Consider the following 16,230-nt stretch of genomic DNA (forward strand, 5'->3'; position numbering starts at 1 on the left):
ATGCAGGTTAGCTCTTTACTGTCATGTGTTTAGTGTTTAAGTCTGGTTTTACCAACATGTTAATAAACTGAACGTAGGACTTCTCATTTCTTTTGTAACCCTACAGGTAAAATCTTTCATCTTTGAAACCCTTTTGAAGCCTTCTTCACTTAAAAATATTTCATGCTCCGAGGGCACCTCAGTGGCTCAGTCGGTCGAGTGAACGGCTTTTGATTTTGGCTCAGGTCATGATCTCGGCGTCGTGGGATCGAGCCCCCACGTCTGGCTCCGTGGTCAGCATGGATTCTGCTTGTCCCTCTCCCTCTGCAACTGCCCCCACTCTCTCCCCCCTCCCCTCTCTCTCTCTCTCAAATAAATAAATAAATAAATAAAATCTTAAAAAAATACATTTCAGCTCCATTTTTGCTGAATACTACATATTTATTTCCTACTTCCCATGCTGAATTTATGATATTCTGCAAATAATCGTGCTAATTCATTCCTTCATTAATTCCTTCATTTGTACATCTATATAGCTAATACAGCTAATATGTATTGTACTCCCATATTTACCACAGTATGTTATAATTATCTGTTTCTCCTAGAGTTGAACTGTCTGAGGGCAAAGACTCTGTGTTTTTAATCTTTTCATTTTGGGAGGTACCTGGTACATAGTAGGTGTACAATAGGTATTCGGATGAATGGCGTCTATTAAAATGCCACCTACTTGGCAGATAATGACTAAACGCTATCTGGAGGTAAAGACAACGCTGATTTTTTTTGTTTTATTTTAATCATTTTTCTTACAAATGAAAGGCTTGAAACATTTGAAAGAATAAGACTCTTTTTTTTAAAGATTTTATTTATTTATTTGAGACAGAGAGAATGAGAGAGAGAGAGAGAGAGCACATAAGAGGGGGGAGCATCAGAGAGAGGGAGAAGCAGACTCCCTGCCGAGCAGGGAGCGCGATGCGGGACTTGATCCTGGGACTCCAGGATCATGACCTGAGCCGAAGGCAGTCACTTAACCAACTGAGCCACCCAGGCGCCCAAGACTGTCTTTTGAGTGGAGTTTAAAATAGCATTACCACGCAATTGAGATAAAACAAACAACCTATTTTGGGTGTGGCTGGACACTGAATGCCCCTGAAACTATTAAGTATTTTATCAATATTCATAATTTTTTCAGTACAACATATGCATGTTATAATCGCAAGAAACCTTAGGTGGGGATCAAAAGACACTATATTTTAAATCCTGGTAGAACAAATAGGAAATAATAAAAATAAATATTTATTTCTTTGTTCATTTGAAATTCTGCCTCTGGTTAAACGAAGCAGCATTTTCAGATTCATTGGAACTGTAATAACAGGCCACCAAATGCTTTTTGCTTGTTCAATTTTTCATTTGCAAAGGTAATCCATGCCCTAAAACCTAGAAACCTTTGAAATATGCATCAGGCAGGAGGAGGCTGGTGTGGAGATTGCCCTGAGGTCAGGGCTTTCAGTTCCTTGGTTGCTGAGTCTGAGGTTTTTGCTGAAGGCCATGAAATATCCCTTCATTAACTGGTTCTTGGTGGCAAATATAATTAAGAGCAAGACATACACCAGAATGTTGTAAAAGGATAGATATCTCCTGTGGTGTGAAAATAGAGACAAGGCTGCTGATTCTGTGAGTGTCCTAAGAGTCCTGTACAATCACTACCCTGTAGTTGGTGGGGACTGGATTGAACAAAATGGTTTGGAATAAAGCAGCTTTGTAATGCTGGTGGTTTCTGACAGATAGTGCAATCTTTTGGGATGCTGGCACGCGCAGAGCACGCAGGTTTCACCCCACATGTTGGCAGTTCCTCTGGTTTACCCAAGCCCTTCCCTGAGGACTCTCCTGTCAGGCCAGTGAGGTACATGTTTGTACAGGTGGTGGATCAGCTGTTTTCCCGGGAAGTTATCCCCTTCTCCTTCCTTTTCCCGTCAAGGGTCACTCAAGGGTGACAAGAAGTTTACTGCTCCTTGAAGGCTAAGCCTGCTGTGGCTGCCAAAACACAGCCTGCCAGAGACGGTGATTTGAACCTGACTTGCTGACTGCTGTCTCTAGACTCACTGGCACCACTTGGTTTGGGGAAGGAAAAAATATACCTGGTAACAGTCAAGTCCAGAATTGTAATGAAGTTAGGGTGACCAGATGTACCCTTTTAAAGGGATTAACCCAGTGTTCCAGGAAGCCTTTCGAGGATAATAAATTATTTACTTTGTCCAAAGGAGCTAGGAATAGGAAATCTTCAATTGTGCTCATAGAGATTGGAATTTTAGTCAGACCCTTTCCCAGCAGGGAGGAGGCAGCTATTTGTGTTACACAGAACACATCCACAGTAGATCTTTGCTTTCACCTGGGTCGTTAGTGCATGCTGCTGATGATGTGTGCCAAGGTCTCCTGAGCACACCAATTACACTTTGCTGAAGTCAGCTATAAGAAAGTTGGATGATGTGGTTAAAAGAACCCAAAACTATTTTGGGCTGGGAAGGAAGGATTTTGAAAGGCTATTCTCTGCCTCTGCAAGATTATATACTGCCAATAACCCCTTTCATCATGCATTTTTCTCCCCTGCTTTACTCAACAGACTTAAGCCATTTGCCAAAACCTCTCTTTGACACTCGTCAAACCAGACACTTTGCAATTTCCTGGACACAATACCAAATACTTGTCAAGTACATGCTATGTGACAGGTACCATGTTATGTCTTCTATCTACACAGAAGCCCTTCAAGGTGGGTAGCCATTGTCTATTCTTTTATCCAATCAAGAAATATCTAATGAGCATCTACTGTATGGCAGGCATATGCTAAGCAATAAAAATATGGCTGTGATTGAAGCAGTCTTCATAGCACTAAGAGTCTAGCAAAAGAGATAGATGTCAAGTAATGGAAAGTGAGGCAAGGCGAGGAAGACCTGGGGACACAGAGCAAGGAGGGCTGCTGCTGAGGGGGGGATGCTTATCCTGAGGCACGAATTAAGACGGTGAGGGTGAATGCTGCAGCTGAGGAAAGAGTTTGACGGGGTGAGAACAAGGTCAGAGAATGGCGAGTAGAACAGTGTGCGGACGGCACAGCGGATATTTCTGGTTCAAATCCTGGCTTACCACTGACTACTTGAGACTCTGGGCGAGTCACCTTCTGTACCTCTATTTCTTATCTCTGGACGGAGGTAGTAACAATACTAGGCTGGTGGGTTTGTTGTCCTGACAAATGAGTTACTATGTGCTCAGAACATAGTAAGCGTTATAAAAGTGTTAGCTATTTTAATAAGGAAGTGGAGGTACTCTGAGTTACTCTCTAGCCTAGAGCAGAGGATGTAAGAAATACAGAGAAAGAAAGGAGGTGAGATTAGAAAAACCGATAGAGCTCGGATGAAGAGGGGATGGGAGGGCAGGGGTAGGTCCTGGGAGCACGTGAAGGACTTTCTTGATCTGTAGAACGGTAGGAAGTTGTTCAAGGGGTCTAAGCGGTACAGTGACACGATCAGCTGGTCTGAGCCAAGCCGGTGGCCGTGGAGATAAACCAAAGTGACTGGATTGGCAAGGGATCTAAGAGGTAGAATGTTTTTTTTTTTTTAGGAGGTAGAATTAATAACACTTGGTTATGGATTTAAAGTGTGAATCAGAAAGAGGGAAGAATAAACAATGACTACCTGGACTAGAAAGAAACCAGGTTATCCCTTATGTTTAAGATAGAGAGGGCGCCTGGGTGGCTCAGATGGTTAAGCGTCTGCCTTCGGCTCAGGTCATGATCCCAGGTCCTGGGATCGAACCCCACATCAGGCTCCCTGCTCCGCGGGAAGCCTGCTTCTCCCTCTGCTTCTCTCTCTCTCTCTCCCTCTGTCTCTCATGAATAAATAAATAAAATCTTTAAAAAAAAATAAAAAAAAAATAGAGAGAAGTCCAGGGTAGCTGTGGACATACACGGGCTGGTAGGTTTGGTGGAGAGAGTTGAGGAGAAATGGAGGGTGGTAGAGGTTCAAGGAAGCATGGTTTGAAATACAGTTTGCAGAGAATGGGAGAGAGCATTCGCTAGGGAAGCCGAGGCTGGGTAGGGGACTCAGGTGAGCTTGGTGAGATTGGTGATATTTGATTTGCAGTGGCACCTGACTGCCTTGGTGGGAGGTTTCCTCAGCGGCTCTCGGCAGCTCTGGGATGCAGAGATGTGAGCAGCTGAGAGCTCTGGGATCAAGATAGTCGGACGACGGTAATAATGATCTGATCCAACATTTATGAAGGTTTGCCAGGTGCCCAGGGCTGTGGTAAGAGCTTTTCATACATTATCTCATTCGATTCGATGCAGGCAGGTCTTAAAGTGCAGGAAAGATAGCAGCGCGTGAGCTGGTTAAATTCAAGTCCGCACATAAAAGCTTAGCTGTTTGGCATGTTAGTCATATGATTTTGTTACATAGAAATTGTGTTTCTCTGGCCTCACAAACTTATGGGAAAAATTAAGGTCCAAACAACAGCAATGAAACAATGTCTCCTTGGATCTGTCTTATTTACTCCAAAAAAACTCCCTTCCCCAAATTCTATTTAGTTTTCTAGGGCTGCTGTAACAAAATTCCACAAACTGAGTGGCTTCAGACAACAGAAATTTATTGTCTCACATTCCTAGAGGCTAGAAGTCCAAAATCAAGGTGTTGGGAGGGCCAGGGTGCTCTGAAACCTGTAGGAGAGAATCCTTCCTTGCCTCTTCCTGGTTCCTGGCAGTGGCGGGCCGCCAGCCCTTGGCATTCCTTAGCCTGCTGTCTCTACTTCTGTCTTCACTTGGCCTTCTCCTGGTGTGTCTCTGTCTTCACGTAGAATTTTCCTTTTCTCCTACGGACACCAGGTGTTGGATTTGAGCCCACCCTAAGGACCATATCTTAATTTGATTGCATCTGCAATGATCCATTTCCTATATGGTCATATTCTGAGGTACGGGGGTTAGTAATCCAACATATTTTTCTGGGGGACACAATTCAACCAGTAACAAATTCCTTCCAGTAGTTCTGGCAGTACCTCGGAGCTCCATGAACTAGTACTCTTTTGTTTCCACACACTTTCCTCCTCTCCTGTTTGTTTGATAACCATGGTGCTTCTCACAGTGCACCAAGGTCAACATATTGCTGCAAATGTTTCCAGACCTTCCAAGAAGCACCAGAGGGACAATGGTCACTGAAGGTGCCAGCTCTCCATGATGCCACTGCAGCCTGGTGTCCCCTTCTCTGCGTCCATCAAGTCCTCACATGGCCCAGATGTGACCTGACCCTGTGTGTATACACCGTCACACACATGGTTCGTAGACTACCCTACCGTATGCTTTGTTTTTGTCCAGTCTTCTGTAGGTCCTGCTCCCTAAGCTCAACTGGGCCGAGACAATCAGTGACAGGTGCTGTCTGGGACTTATTCATCCCTGTCACTGACGGTGATCTTGAACCAGAATCCTTGAACCAAACTTAGGAGCCTTGCCTCTCTTTTCCTCTGCTCTGATGGCTGTCATGATGTTCCTTGGAACAAACAAAATCTCTCTTAGACCCAAACATGCTTAGAAATATCAACAGGAATCCTAGGGTGAATGCAGCTTAGCTCTCAAGCCATGATTACAGCTTCCTATGATAGATGTTTAAATTAATTTCATACAAAAATTTATCTGCAGTATGACGCTTATCATCAAGAACAGTTAGGTTGGGGGGCACCTGGGTGGCTCAGTCAGTTGAGCGTCTGGCTCTTGGTTTCAGCTCAGTTGGTGACCTCAGGGTTGTGAGATCCAGCCCTGTGTCAGGCTCCGGACTCAGCACAGAGTCTGCTTGAGAGTCTCTCTCCTTCTCCTTCTGCTCCTCATGCTTGTGCTCTGTCTCTGTCTCAAATAAATAAATAAATAAATAAATAAATAAATCTTTAAAAAAAATATATCACCTTTTGCCAGTTAGAAAGGGCTTTCTCCATGCACTTCCCATTTCGTTTCTATTCTCCTCCTCTTTCTGAGTCTACTGAATCCAGTGAGGTTTTTAAGTCTACAGCCCCTTCTAACCAGTCATAGCCCCTTACCGCAGATAACACAGTCATACCCAGGAACATTTAGCTAGAGTGTACCTTGATTTCTTTTTCTTGTAAGAGGCTGTATCATTAAAGTAATTACAAATGTTTGTACCTAATCCTCACTAGGATAGTTTTCACTTTCCTCACGGTAGGAAAAGGGTTGACTGTAATCATACCTGAGTATCTTTGATGTGTCTGGCTCCAGGCATGATACCTTTCTTCCAGTCAAAATAGCAATCTAAAGTTAGTTAGTCAATCAACAAGTATTTGTTGAGAACTTCTTATGTCCCCTGCATTAACGGAAAGCAAACACAAGGAAATTACCTTTTTGGTCATTATTATTTAATCCTCTTTAAATTATCCATTCAGGAAGTAGTACTGAGTGCCTACTATGTGTCAGGTACTGTGCCAGGCACTAGGGGATACAGCAGAAGCAAAGCAGACATAATCTCTATCTTCTTAGAATACACCACCAGTTGGGGGACCTGGACCTTAACAATCTCACAAACAAATGCATATTCACAAATTTTAATAAGATCTGTGAAAGAAATGCACAGGGTGCTATATATAAGAAGGAGAGCCTATGTTAGATGGGGCATGGATGGTCAATGATATTTAAGCTGAGTTTCAAAGGATGGGTGAGAACGGAGAAGTAGAATAGCTTGTGCAGAAGAATAGTGGGTGGAAAGGCTCTGAGGTAGGTCTCTCAAAGAAACTGCAAAAAAGACCAGTGAAGCTGGAGCATGGGGAATTAGGAGGAAGGTGAGACCGGATGAAGGAGAGGAAGGGCAAGGACAGATGCTGCATGGCCCTGGTAAGGATTCTGGATTCTACCATATGTGCCAAGGGAGGCACTGAACGATTTCAAGCAAGAGAAAGGCTTGATAGGACTTAGGTTTTAAAAGATTGGTCTGGCTGTTGTGTGGACAGTGGAGTGGGGCCAGAAAGGGGAAACCAGCTGGGAAGCTATTTTTACAGTTCAGGTGAGAGAATATGGCGACTGGTGCTTTGGAGAGAGGAGGAAGTGAACAGATTCAAGAGATAATTTGGAGAGAGAGTCAACAAGTTTCCTTCTAGGGCAATATAGAAAGAAAGTATCAACTGATAGAGACAACTGATTTATTTAGGTTCTAATCCAGATAATCTGGACACCTGTTTAGCAGACACCTGGAGTCACTGCTGAGTTTGTCCCAGTGCATTTTAGGGGATATACCATTGAGCAAGAACCAAACCTCCAATTCAAGTGCAGAGAGAAAAATTGACTTTCGTTTTAGAGCATGCTTTGCCTGGGGCTGTGTGGTCCATCTCAGGATTTCAGGAAGTGAACAAATGAACTTTTTTTTTTTTCTTTTTTAAGGCTGTCATCAGAAACCAGCTTTCAGAGTTATACAGAGAGCAGGAACAGGAAATGATGAATGTTTTTCTTAATTAAGCAGACAGTCTCCTGCCTACCAAAGTCTCCTCCCCCATTCTTTGCTTTTTCTGTGACATTCAGCAGCAAGAGCCCGTGGGAATTATCTTTGAAATACACCTGCCCGGTACACCCAATCTGCATTCCTCACACCCTCCCAGTCACACAGGCATACTCCATTTTCGACTGACACACCCTTCTCCCTATCTCCCCAGATCTAACTGGTTCCTCTCAGAGCCCTGTTTCCCCTTCCTTCCACCCAGATGCTGGCTCTCAGAAGACAGCTGGAAAGACATGAGGTGGCATGTACTGTAACCTGGTGGGACAGACATGCTGGGCTTCCCTAACTGGTTTTTCTTATATCAATCTGTCACACAAAAAGAGGAACTCCTTTCCTCAGAGTCAAGACAAAACATCTCTTTGTTATAATGGCCCAGTCAGAGGTTTCTGGTAGCTTGTGGAGGTGTCTTATGAAGAGGGGGATCTTGCCTTAGAGACCTGAAGCCTGACGTCAGGACCACTAAGGATGTACAAGAGAGGGATACATTTCCGCTCCAACCTCTCCCTTTCTCTAACCTCTCAAGTGTTAACTTAAAAGGCAAAAGTGGGGCGCCTGGGTGACTCAGTCGGTTGAGTGTCTGCCTTTGGCTTGGGTCGTGATCCCAGAGTCCTGGGATGGAGCCCTGCGTCAGGCTCCTTGCTCAGTCAGTAGTCTGCTTGTCCCTCTCCCTCTCCCTCTGCCCTGCTCATGCTCTCTCTCTTTCTCTCAGTATCCCTCTCTTAAAAAAAAAGGGGGGGGGGAGAAAAAAGTAATATGCCAAGTGTTGATAGTAAGTTTCTCTTGGGTGATGAGATGGGGGTGGATATCCATTTTTCCACTTCCTTACAGTTTTCTGTGCTTTCTAACTTCCCTACAATTAATGTGTATTAATTTGATCATTAAGAAAACAATTAAAATTAAAATCGAACCTCCCTAAGGCTGGGAATTTTTTGATTGGATGTACTTGCAACTGAACAGAGTATCAAAAGTCTCTTACATAACCCCGTAGGACTTTAGTCACATTTGATAGCAGGACCCTCATTCCCTGAATGCTTCAGACTTCTCAATTTTCTGGATAGTCTGTATTACCCCTTGATTACGAGTCTCTCACTCTGGCTTAAGTATCCAGCCATCACAAGTGTTCGGGAAAAAGCTTAGATTCTAACAACATGTTTTAATAACAAGAATGGATCCGCATGGATCTAAAAACTGTCGTGCTTTTTACTCCTGGGGATGCAAAAAAGCATATATTAAAGAACCTATTTATATTACTATGTGGAATCTACTCTGTTAAGTGCTGTTCAGAGTGAATAGGATGGGGATGGTTCCTGTCCCTAAGGAGCTAGCTGCAATTTGGGAAAGGTTATTTCTCCAACTTTAAAGATGTAAGTTTGGCAGAAAACAGTGATTCTCCTTCTCTGATCAAGACATCTGTGAGACTTGAAAAAGACAAAGCCATGTCAAAGTGAGCTAGATAATGGCCTACAGCAATTTTTATAGCCTGAATAATAAGCAAAAACTCTTTTGAGTAATGAAAACAGAGCCTCTGTTTAGCCATAACCATTTTGATTCAGTAACAAAATAAACATATTTATACTTTTTCATTCTTTGCAGAGCTCTTTGTTTTGCATTTTGGTCAGGGCTTAAGTACAGATAACAGAAAACCACTATAGCAATTTTAAGCAGGAAGGACTGAAAACAGGGAACGAGGTGCTTATAAAACATCGGAAGGGCTGGAGGAGTGGGCTGCTGTCTGAGACAGCATGAGGAACGCCTGGCTGCATGGGGATGTTCATCCCTCCAACACCACTTTCATTTCCTGTAACCCCAGGGTCTAATTTATAAAGCCCACCACCTCCAGTTCAGTAAAATGAAATACTAGAGAAAAAGGAAAGGGTAAGCAAAGGAAATCTGTTTCTATTTGCATAACAAAGCAAGGAAGAAAATAGGGTAGCTAGTACAGACCTTATTTCTGCATTTGGTCCCAAAGGCCCATAGTTGGCATTTATAAATTTCTTCCACTCCCATTTCCTGGTTTGGTTTGGTTTTTACCTTCAGCCAGCACATCAGCTAATCATGCTACTTGAACTGATGGGGTAATTTGAATTTTCATTTGGACCTTTGGGGATCCTGCCTGTATTGGGCTGGGTCATCTTCAGTTAACTTTTTACTACTGGACAGAGGAGCGCAAGGGAGTGCCCTGGAGGTTCCCCTTGGTTTTAGGTCCACTCCTACCCATCCATTTCATTTGTAGTGGAAATTCTGTTTCGCCCTGAAAATTAGAACTGATCATTCCAATAATACAAGAATCCCCTTTTACTTGTTGATTTAACATCACAAAGAGCCCAGATTGCCCAATGGCTTCTCAACTTCCCCTTTAATGGAACCATTGTTGAGTCTTCAGATGGAAGCGATCTTTCTATGAATTTTAAGCCTTCTAACCCAGCAGAGAGCCCAGCATTACAAGAAGCCTATACAAAAACTTTGTGATAGCATTCTTTTTTTTTTTTTTTTTTAAAGATTTTATTTATTTATTGGACAGAGAGAGACAGCGAGAGCAGGAACACGAGCAGGGGGAGTGGGAGAGGGAGAAGCAGGCTTCCTGCTGAGCAGGGAGCCTGATGTGGGACTCGATCCCAGGACCCTGGGATCATGACCTGAGCCGAAGGCAGACGCTTAACGACTGAGCCACCCAGGCGCCCTTGTGATAGCATTCTTATATATATAATGAGAGGTGATACTACCATTCCACTCTTTGGTTTCTAGACCCATGTCATCTGACAGGGAGAAGAAGCATCATTGGTTAGAGCATTATCTCATTCTATAGCACAGCCCTCCAACTACTCAGAGTGGTGTCTCTTAGCTGATACCATAACTGAGTCTTCAGTAGATTGTAATACCGTCCTGTAAGGGCATATACTTATAGATGATGGGATACATGGTGAGACCAGTGAAATCCATAGATATCTTCCCTTTCTTTCAGTTCTTTGGTAGGAACAATATTAAATGGGGCACTGTAATGGTAAATAAAGATGTTCACAGATGGTATTGCTGGCAAAAAAGAGCTGGCAAAACAGGCAAATTCATATCTAGAATAATTACCCATTCCAGTGAGGATAAGTTACTTCCACTCTCCCTAGCTCCCATGATGGAAAGAGATCAATGTAAATGACCTGCCACCAGGTATCTGCCTATTCTACCCCCACCCCAAATAGGGTATTATATTAGGGACTCAACATTGGTCTCTGCTGGCAGGTTAAAAAATCAGCAGTTGGCAGATCAGCCTTGGTGTGGGGAAGGCAATATTTTTGAGCCCTTGTAGATCTCCTATTTCTGCTACTACCACCATTTGATCCATGAGCCCAATGACCAAGCCCCAGGGTGGATGGGAAGAGAGGTTGACTGACATTCATAAAAATCATTATGTATGTCTGGTTATCAAGTACATCTTGACAACAACTGTAGGCACATTCTTGATCTCTGTGATGCGTTCAGATTTCTTGGCTATAAGAAAAAGCTGACTCTTGTTAACTTAAACAGAAATAGATTTTATTGTATGTCTTTGGGTTGCTTACAGTATAATGTGAAGGCTGGTGAATAAATCTAAGAAAAAGGCAGAAGAAAAGCTTACAGCAAAGAACAGAGCAGAGGTTATACCAGAGAAAACTCAGGTTACACACTGCCTTTGACAGTCCAGCTTTGGACATTCTCTGCCATTTTCACTGCGGGATTGTGCTTCAGCCTCTGAGAATATGCTTTTCCTATTGCCACATCTTTGAGGACTTCCACGTGAAACAAAATTCCAGGCAGGAGCGTCTTACTGGTCAATTCTGGACCCTCATGCTTCCTGCCAAGGAGCTGGCATAGGGATTATCTGTCCACTTTAGGCCTACTAGGAGCTGGGGTCTCACCTCCCATTAAGACCTAAGTGATGGGGGGGGATCTTGCCATCTAGAAAGATAGCCCCCAAACCCGGCAAACATCTACCATACCCCCAAGCTTCAGTTTTCTCACCTGTACAGTAGAAATATCCTTCTTTTTTTTTTTTAAGTTTCCATTTATTTATTTGACGCACAGAGAGAAAGGGAATGGGAGAGAGAGAGAGAGAGAGAGATTGAGCAAGCGGAGGGAGGAGCAGCAGAGGGAGAGGGAGAAGCAGGCTCACCACTGAGCAGGGAGCCCGATGCGGGGCTTGATCTTAGGACCCTGGGATCATGACCTGAGCCGAAGGCAGACGCTTAACCAACTGAACCACCCAGGTGCCCCAGAAATATATTTTTCTATTGTTATCCTTTGCTATGATATTTTAACCTAATATACTTTTTTATTCTTTTCCATTGCTATGAGGATTAAATTAAATAATGCATGTGAAATATAATAAATCTTTGTTGTTATTCTTTTGTTTCCATTAGTATCTCAATGTCTTTATCTCCTTGTCCTGAAGCAATTTCTGCATTTCCTAACCTTGGATCAATCCACCAATCCTTTCCTTCAACTCCTGCTCCTAGCCTGCTGAGTACTGCTGGAAAAATGGATAAAACTTTCCCAGTTGATTGTATCACAAGTAAATAGTTTCCAAACTCAAGAAGCCCTCAGTGCTCGTTGCATACCTCTTGCAATACCTCTTGCATACCAACTCTGCTCCCATTTTCCCAAGCAAATGGGTGAACTTGTCTCCTTTAGAGAAGGAAGGGGGATTCCTCAAATTCCTTCCCTTCCATCTACAAACTTAAGTGTGCCTGTCCCAATCATGACTACCACCCCCAACCCCAAGTCTCAAATGATATCAAGTCTCTCCTCCCTTTAAGGGCTAATTTTTGGTCTGCATTCTTCCTTCTCTGGGCCCTTGCTTGAGCTTGTGTTCCCTGGATTTGCTGGATCACCTCACCTGCTGGTTTCTTCCTGAAGGCTTGCAGTATCAAATGCTGCAGAGATAGCTTTTCACACTCAGTGGACATTACTGGTTCCGGGATTATCTAAACAGAACACTTATTGTTTTTGTAGATCTGATAAATGTACTTGTAATAATTGAAAGCAACACTGAAAAATACAAGGAATAAAAATCCCTTGAAATCTCTAGCCCGGAGGTAACCATTCTGAATGTCCTTCTTGATCCTGTCTCACTATTCAAACATAGGTATTTTATGTCTCGTTTTACACAGAGAAAATTTATGTCCCCTTCCTTCCCTGTATAATCAATTTTTCTTTCTATACTGAATCATTTCCATCAGAATATATACATACTGTTATTTCTCCGATTTCCATCAGAATATATACATACTGTTATTTTTCCGATCTTAAAAAAAAAAACCCTCTATTATCACATTCCAATTTAACCATTACCTCATTACTCCATTCCCCCTTACAGAAATATTTCCTGAAGAAAATGATCATTTCTCACCATATTGGCTTCCTGTCATCCCTATCTCTTCCTTTTGGTCTTCTTTGTGGATTCTTCCTCATCTTGCAAACCTTGAAGCCCTGGAGTACCCCTGGGATCTGTCTTCATGCTTCTTCTCTTTTCTATCTACACTCACCTCCTGGGCAATCGCATGGATTCTCATGGCTTAAATATCATCTTTATTCTGTTGACTCACAAATTTATATCTCCATCCAATGCCTCTCTGATGACCTCCAAACTCTAAATTGCCTATTGGACATTTCCACCTGCATGTCTGACAGGCATCTTCAATGTCACACACTCAAATTGAACTCTTGAGTTTCACTCTGCACCTCAAACTTGCTCCTCTGTAACATTCCCCAATCCTATTCTTCTGATTACTCAGGCAAAAAACATCGGAGTCATCGTTGACGCCTCTCTTCTGCTCACATCCCACATCTAATCCCCCAGTAAAACCTATTGACTCTATCTTCAAATAGAAGCCAATTTCCAATTTTTCTGATCCAAACCACCATCATTTCTCCCTTGGATTATTCCAATACTGTCTTTACTAGTGTTCCCATGTTGTGGGTTGGCTTGTGTTCCCCCCCTAAAAAAAGATATGTTAAAATTCTAGCCCCCATTACATGTGAATGTGATTTTATTTGGAAATCGGGTCTTCGCAGATGTGATCAAGTTATGATGAGGTCATACTCGATTACGGTGAGCCCTAATCCAATAAGACTGTTGTCCTTATAAGAAAAGAAAACAGACACAGGGGAGGGAGAACAGCCCCGCAAAGTTTCAGAGACATACAGGATGAACATCATTTAATGATGGAGGCAGAGATGTAGCTGTAAGCCAAGGAATGCCAAGAATTGCCAGCCACAAAAGAAGTCAAGAGAAAGGCATGGAACAGATCCCCTGCTGAAGACTTTGAGAGAACATAAACCTGCTGAAACCTTGATTTTGGACTTCTAGCCTCCAAAACTGTGGGAGAATACATTTCTGTTCTGCAAGCCACCCAGTTTGTGGTTATTTGTTATAACAGTGCTAGGAAATTAATTCACCTTGCTTTTTCTTTTTCTCCTTTGAATACTACTTTCCATACAGCAAATATAAATAAATAAATAAATAAATAAATAAATCTAAAAAATGTTAAATAAATAAATAAATAAATATGATTTATCTGATTGGTGATGTCACTCAAAACTTCCTCAAAAAGTTAAATACAGAATTACCTTATGACCTAGCAATTCCACTGCTAGATACATGCTCCAGAGAATTTAAGGCTAGAACTCAATCAGATACTTGCACACCTATGTTTATAGCAGCATTATTCACAATAGTCAAAAGGTGGAAACAACCCAAATGTCCATCAACAGATGAATGGATAAACAAAATGTAGTATATTTTGTTTACCACTAGTGAAGGGCATAAATGATTATTTTTCACCACTAACAAATGGTATATTTATCTCTAACAAATGGTAACAATGGAATATTATTCAGACTTAAAAGGAAATGCTGACACATACTACAACATGGATAAACTTGAGAAGATTATGCTAAGTGAAATAAGTCAAACATAGAAGGAAAAATATTATATGATTCCACATATATAAGGTACCTAGAATAGACAAATTCATAAAGACAAGAAGTAGAATAGAGGTTATCAGGGACTGGGGGAAGGGAGGAATGGAAAGTTATTTTTTAATGCGTATAGAATTTCTTTTGGGATTATGAAAAAATTCTGGAAATACATAGTGATAATAGTACAACATTGTGAATGTACTTAATGCCACTGAATTGTACCCTTAAAATACGGTTAATATAAAAAATTTTATGTTCCATATATTTTACTACAATTGTTAGAGATGCATAGAAAAAAAGGTGGTTATTACTGCATGTGAAGGAAAAAGAAAATTCCAAAAAACTGAAGAACATAAAATCTCCAAAGTTTCATTTCACTCAGCGTCCAAGTCTTTACCTTGGCCTACAAGGCCCTAAGCAATTGATTTGACTCCCAACTACCTGTCTGATCTGCTCTTGCTCCCTAAAACATTCCTTCACCATACTGGCATCCTTGCTGTTTCTCCAATACACTCAGCATATTCTAGTCTCAGGGCCTTTGCACTTGCTGATTCCTCTGCATTGAAACTTACTCCCTGACCTGACTTCCATCTTCAACCCATATCTACATAGTTTTCTCCTTCCCTTCCTTCAGATCGCTGATTAAAAATTATCTTATTAGTAAGGCCCTTCCTGACTATGCTATGCAAAATCATACAGCGATCTTTCTGCCTCTTACTCTGTTTTATTTTTCTCCATACATTCGTCCTTAACCAACCTATTGCATCCTGGTTGATGTGTTTGTTGTCTGTATCTTCCCATTTGACAGCAAACTCCATTAGGTCAAGGACTTTGTTTTATTCACTGTTCTATCTAGAACAGTGTCTAGAACAATGCCTGGTAAGTAGTAACTGCTCAATAAATATTTGTTGAATGGATGAATGAATGAATGCTTATTTTTAATTTTTTTAAAAGATTTTATTTATTTATTTGACAGAGAGACCACGAGCAGGGAGAGGGGCAAAGGGAGAGAGACAAGCAGACTCCCTGCTGAGCAGGGAGTTGGCCATAGGTCTCGATCCCAGGACCCTGAGATCATGACCTGAGCCAAAGTCAGATGTTTAACCGACGGAGCCACCCAGGCGCCCCTGAATCTATACTTTAAATGCTCTTTTGTAACTTGTAAAATACCTTCCTTCCTGCTTAAAAAAATACTTCAGGTGTATTTAATCAAAATCGTGTCCAAATAAAAGTATTCCTAGAAATTACTGAATTGAGAGCTCCTGGGTGGCTCAGTCACTGGGCTTCTGCCTTTGGCCCGGTCATGGTCCTGGGGTCCTGGAATCAAGCCCCACATTGGGCTCCCTGCTCAGCGGGAAGCCTGCTTCTCCCTCTCCCACTCCCCCTGCTTGTGTTCCCTCTCTCACTGTGTCTCTCTCTGTCAAATAAATATGGAAAATCTAAAAAAAAAAAAAATTACTGAGTTGAATCCTTTGAAACTTCATTTGTAAATTCTTTTTTTTTTTTTAAAGATTTTATTTATTTGAGAGAGAGAATGAGAGAGAGAGAGAACACATGAGAGTGGGGAGGGTCAGAGGGAGAAGCCGACTCCCTGCTGAGCAGGGAGCCCGATGCGGGACTTGATCCTGGGACTCCAGGATCATAACCTGAGCCATAGGCAGTCGCTTAACCACCTGAGCCACCCAGGCGCCCTGTAAATTCTTTATATTACTTTTTTGTTTATTTGTTTTTTGGGGTTTTGTTTTTTGTTTCCTAAGAGGGGTATTTAGTGCGT

The sequence above is a fragment of the Zalophus californianus genome, chromosome 10, assembly GCF_009762305.2.
Source record: "Zalophus californianus isolate mZalCal1 chromosome 10, mZalCal1.pri.v2, whole genome shotgun sequence".
Taxonomy (NCBI): Eukaryota; Metazoa; Chordata; class Mammalia; order Carnivora; family Otariidae; genus Zalophus; species Zalophus californianus.